The sequence below is a fragment of the Nannospalax galili genome, unplaced genomic scaffold (assembly GCF_000622305.1).
Source record: "Nannospalax galili isolate Female #2095 unplaced genomic scaffold, S.galili_v1.0 scaffold14, whole genome shotgun sequence".
NCBI lineage: Eukaryota > Metazoa > Chordata > Mammalia > Rodentia > Spalacidae > Nannospalax > Nannospalax galili.
The window spans coordinates 4,030,830-4,037,058 of record NW_008336953.1 but is presented as its reverse complement, the minus strand read 5'-3'; positions in this window follow the sequence as shown (position 1 = coordinate 4,037,058).

Below are 6,229 nucleotides of genomic sequence, written 5' to 3'. Positions count from 1 at the left end.
TGAAGGGGTACTCCAATTGCCTCACCCTGCATCCCTGTTCAGCATAGAAGAAGCCAGAGCTGTCTGCATCCCTATTCCCTATTGGCAATTTGGGTAACCTCTTCAGAGGATGGTGTGATAAGAATAGGAGGTAGGAATTGGCTAGGCAGTTATGGTAAAAAGACTCCAAGGAAATGTAGCCAGTTTCTTGGATACAAGTCAAAATGTCCTTGGGCCTGTTAGCAACATACTCTGTTCCAAAGGCCAAAAATGTCAAAAGTATTTGGGAGCTTGTATGTAATCCTTAAAAGATTTTAGGATTACCTCTTCAGAGGGGGGGAATATTGGAGGAGGGAGTGGGCATGGATTTGATCAAAGCACCTTATATGCATGTATGAAATTCTCAAAGTTTTTGTAAAATTTAAAAAAAAAGAGAGAGAGACTCAGACACTCTGACCACTGAGGGTAGACACTGCTTAAGCCGACTCCATTATTGCAGCTGGACTGGCTGCATTCCTGCTCAAGATGGAGGAGCATAAAAGTCAGCTGCTCAGACCCTCTGCTAGGACTTCTTGAAACACTTGCTTTTCTAACCTCTCAGATCAGTAGTCACGGTCCCCTCTGCAGAAAACTACACTTTTCCTTCTCACTCTGCTTAGCAAATCCTTAGTCTTCAAGAGTCCATTGCCATTGGGTTCTGTGACACTGATTCCTTAGACTCTGTTATAGCACTGATCCTAACTCACTGTACATATCTGGGTATTTGCTTGTATCCCATGAAACTGAAGCCTTGGGTGGTGGAGAACTGTGTATCTTTTCATTTTCATTCTTTTAGAATCTATAGAAGGTCCTCAAAAATTCTTTACCGAGGGCTGTTGAGATGACTTAGCGGCTAATGGTGCTTGTCTCCAAGCCAGATGGCCTGAGTTCAATCCCCAGGACCCACATGATGGAAAGAGAGAGTTGATTCCCACCGATGTCCTTGATCTCCACACATGCACCATGGCACATGTATGTATATACACATATACATACATATACATCAAGTAAATATGATATGTCTCCACATGTTTTTTAGCCATTGGCTTTACTTTTGTGAATTAGATTTTGGGAATAGAGATTATTTTTGCTACTAAGTAAACTAGTTGATACTGCATCAACAGTTACAAGCCAACATTGCAATGCTGAAGAGTTCAAGGCCTAAAGTCAGGCAGGCTCTGCAACTCAGCTCAGCCCCATACTGTGTTCTGAACCCCTTCTAAGCCGCATCTGCCTTCAGTAACATGGGATCAAGAGCACAACTCTGTTTTGCAGAGCTGTTATGGAGATGTATGTGCATGATGGCATAATTCCTGTCCTGTGGAAAGACGGTGACATCGCTACTGAGCTTTCTTAGGAGAACTTTCTGCCATTTCTTTTCTATTTTTGTCCAGGTGGTGTGGGACCATTCACAGACTGTAAGTAGAATTTCTCTGACCCAGGCAATGTGGTTCAGTGAAACACCTGACTGGAAAGGCTAGAAGTGCTGATTAGCCCAGCCTGGTATATCTCCTAAGTGGCTCATGCAGATAACAGCTGTTATCTGCATCTATCTTTAGTAACTGGCCAAAGTTTGGCAATGCTTTCTAAGTTACTTGGTATAGACATTCCAAAAAGAAAGATAAGTTTGAGTCAGTAATGGTGCCAAAGAGGCACTGAGACAAAAGGTCTGCAGGACTGTCCCCAGTAAAGCCCATCCTATGGGCTAGTGAGATGGCTCACTGGGTACAGGGGCTTGCTGCCAAGCCCAACAACCTGAATTTAAGTCTTAGGACCCACATGTAGAAGGAGAGAACTCCAGAAAGAATGTTATGTAAGGCAAAAACAGTCGCTCAATTTTAGGTCTTTGGGGATGAAAACTTCCTAATAATAGTTTTCGACCACAAAATATTCTTCAATCTAAATACTTTAAATACATGATATCTTCGAGAGATAAGCGCTAAAAAATGTAGATAGCAAGAAAAGAGAAGACGGGAGGAAGAAAGGGACGGCAGAGACAAACGAAAGGACGGAAAGGCATGTATGGCCTTTCACCCACAGTTACAGAGCTCTGCTGCCATCCCGCCACATCACTGCACACCCACACCAGCTGGAGCCAGCAAAACAGAGCCACGATTTCATATAAAACTATTTTGATGAGGTTAGCGAGTGATTCAGTGGGTAAATGCATTTGCAGTGAATGTTTGACAACCTGAGTTCAATCCCCAGAACCACAGTGGAAGGAGAGAATTGGCTCCCAAAAGTTGTTCTCTGACTGCCACACTTGTGCACCTGTGAACACACACACACACACACACACACACACACACATACTAATATAACATTTTTTTTAAATGTGCTGAATGAGGTCAAAGATAGTAGCTTTGTTTTTTTGGTTTTTTCTCTTCCACATGAGCTGCCCAGTGAAGAAGACAATAGCAGCAGTGTGGGTGGACGTCAGCTGGTTTTACTACTTTTTAATTTAATTTGCTTATCTTTCTTTTATGAGTGGTTTGCTTGCATGTATGTAAGTACACATGCATGCAGTGCCAGAAGAGGCCAGAAGAGGGAATCAGAGCTCCTAGAATTTGAGTTAAAGACAGTTGTTAGCCACCATGTGGGAGCTGGGAACCAAACCCAGGTCCTCTGCAGGAGCAGCCAGTGCTCATAACTGCTGAGCCATCTCTCCAGCCCCATATGTTTAAATCTGCATATGCAAATATGACCTTGATGCATACGTTTTACTCTAAAGGTCGCAGCATAGAAATGAGACTTGGTAGGTAATGTGTATGTTGTTCAAAATGGTGTACCTTTAGCACTCAGGAGAGTGTGACCCATGAAGCGAGGTAGTCACTTAAATAAATGACCCCGATGATGTGGAAAACACCTGTGGAATTGTTGGCAGTAAAAATGAATATCCATACCCAGGGCTGGAGAGAGGACTCAATGGCACTGACTGTTATTTCAGAGGACTTGGGTTTGATTCCCAGTACTCACATGGTGGGTAACAACCATCCATAACTCCAATTCCAAGGAATCTGACACCTTCTTCTGACCTCCAAGTGCATTGCATGACATGGATGCACTTACATACATGCAGGCAGTATGCTCATACACATAAAATAAAAATAATAAAATAAATTAAAAAAAATATCCATCCCTTATGATGACACACACCTTTAGTCCCAACATTCAGGAGGCAGAGGCAGGCGGATCTCTATGAGTTCAAGGCTAGCCTGGTCTACATAGTGAGTTCCAGGTTAGCTGGGGCTACAAGGAGACCCTGTCTCAAAAAGGAAAAAAAGAAGATGATAGATAGATAGATAGATAGATAGATAGATAGATAGATAGATAGATGATAGATAGATAGATAGATAGATGATAGATAGATAGATGATAGCTATATATATATCTATATATATGTAGATAGATAGAGCTATATCCATCCCACTCCTAAAACTCTTATCTCTGAGTTCTCCTTTCCTGACACATCAGTATGCTCATTTTGTGAAAATAAATGTGCATATCTACACACGTGTGCACACATGTTATAACCTATATTCCTTTAATCTCTGTATGAGTTCTAATGATAGTGTAAAATCATATTTGCCTTTTCCAGTTGGTAACATTGTGGAGTTCATTTATATCTATTCCTTTTGTAGATGCATACTGTCACATTACATAAGTGTTTGTACGATGGTTTTTCAGTGCCTTTTTGGTGGGTATTTAACTTGTTTCAATACTAACTATCAAAAGCCATGCTACAGTGAATCAACTTGGCAATTAGCTATTTCATACATTTGGATATGTTTATTGGAATTTATTCCCCGGAGAGTAATAATTGATCAAAAGGCATAGGCACTTGTGGTTTTATTAAAGTTATCCTTAAAACTGTTTTTGCATGTATGTCACATCAGGTGGTGTAGACACATGATCATAATGTACAACTTACCCAAAGACGAATAGGGAGTGTCAATCTCCCTTAGGGCTCTTTCCAACAGTCACCAAATTCCCCTTCCCAGAAACAGCCACTGTAACCAACTTCTAATATACATTTCCAAGTAGTATTCTGTGCATATGGACATCTAGAATACAAAATACCACTTGCATTCTATAGGAGAATTACTCCCTCTTCTCAGGTACTTGGTTATCTTTTACCACAATCTAGCGAATCAGAAGATTTTTTGCCAAGACACAGATTATGTGTCAGTATAAGCATTCATGTTAGGCATCAGGATTTGTTCTCTCATTCCTTATGAGTCCTTATTCCATATGTTGTGTTATTTAATATTACATATTATGTTATAATATGTTACAAAATATTATGTATCCACTGTATAATATATAATGGGTGAAGACGTTGAGCAGGATCAAGGGACTCACAGGCTAGTAGAAAACACACAAGCACACATGTGCCTTAGCCTGGGGAGGCAACGGCGCAGATCAGCAATGTGTTTTCAGTCACAAAGGCTGGAGTGGCTCACTGGCTGGTAGGCAGAATTCAAGAAAGCTTTTCTGGAAGAGATGACTTGGAGTTGAATCAGGAGAGAAGAAAGGAAGGGAAGAGTGTCCCCAGCAGGCTGAGGGAAATTGAGAGCAGAGGGACAAAGGTGCCTGCAGAGTTGAGATGGTTGCTGTAATCAGGATGGGGCTTTGGCAGGAGGAGGGCATCTGTTATGATAGGACTTTGTCTTACAGGTAGCAAAGAGTCACTGAAGGTTTGGAGTTTGGGGTAGAGTGGAGGCTGAAGGCAGCCATAGTCAGAATGGCTCCTTTTGGAGGCTGTGCAGAAGCTTGATTATAAAAGTAAAGGGAAGCCAGGCATGGGGGTGCACACTATATATATATATTTTTTTTTTTATGTGTATTGCCTGCATGTATGTGAGTGCACCTGTGTCATGCAATGCCGAGGAGGTCAGAAGAGGGCTTCAGATTCCCCTGGAACTGGAGTTAAGGAAAGTTCATAGCTGCCACGTGGGTGCTGGGAGTCGAACCCGGGTCCTCTGCAAGAGCAGTCGGGGCTCTTAACTGCTGAGCCATCTCTCCAGCCCACAATGTATGTGTTTTAGCCATTGTACTTGACATTATATATGTGCACACAGTGGGTATATAGCCATTTATAATATGTGTAATATATTTCATTAAGAAACATGTTTTTGCTCTGCGTGGCAGAGAATTTGTGGATGTGGGAACCTGCCCTGTCCAGATCACATGGTGTTGAATAAATACTCTTTTGCAACTGTGTGTGAATCTGCTTCCAGCATCCTGGTGATGGAATCCATATGTCAACCGCTTCCTCTTTTGTAACTGTATTAGAAGGCTACTCATTCATTTTTTATTGCAGTCCACATGCAGAGAACTCTGTCCTAATAAACCACAGACTCTCACCTCTTCCCCTTCATCTCCCCATGTACACTGTACACTCTTGCTTTAGTACTCCTGTCTCATCAACAAGAAGCAGTTTGTTGTTTATGTTGACCTACCACCGAATTCTAAGTTTTCACAACCAGTTTTCCTGGAAGGGACAGACAAGCCCACGGATTCCTTTCTATGGCAATTACCAAATATTTTGGTAAAAACATGGGTCAACAGCTTCTTGTGTACCCCAAAATCTTTCCTGTATACCATCTATTCAATGACTATAAAGAATATGAACTTTTCTAAAATACTGAAATCTTATCAAGCCTTGACTTCAGTAGGATTTGGTTCCAGTGATGCATGTGTGTGACCTGAAGGGACATGGTAACAAAAGTCCACTGTTGAATGCTCAAGGCTTCCTGGGGACCAATGGAATTAACCAACACAAAGTTAACCATCTCATTCAAAGTTCCTTTTAAGTAAGCAAACAACAACAAACAGAGGACCTAGCAACTGTCAACATTTCTTCCTACTTCCTGGATTTTCTGAGGCCAGCACAGGGGACAAACTTGATCTTTCACAATTCCCACCCATGAGCTGTGCTGGTTTGGACTATGGAAGGGTTCTTTTATCTTACTGGCTTTAGGAGACACTCCATTTTTTTCCTGGATAAGCTTGATGGCTCCACACAGCCAGCAGGCTTGGGGCCCAGAGCTCCCTGGAGACCACATGTGGTTTAATCTGGACAAACACTTTGAAACGAATTCCTGGCTTTCCTTCAGGATCATTGAGATGACAGGCAGCTGCCACCCACATACTAAGATGATGTCCAGAACTTGCTAACACTAGATCCCTGTGGACTTAGATGGTATAA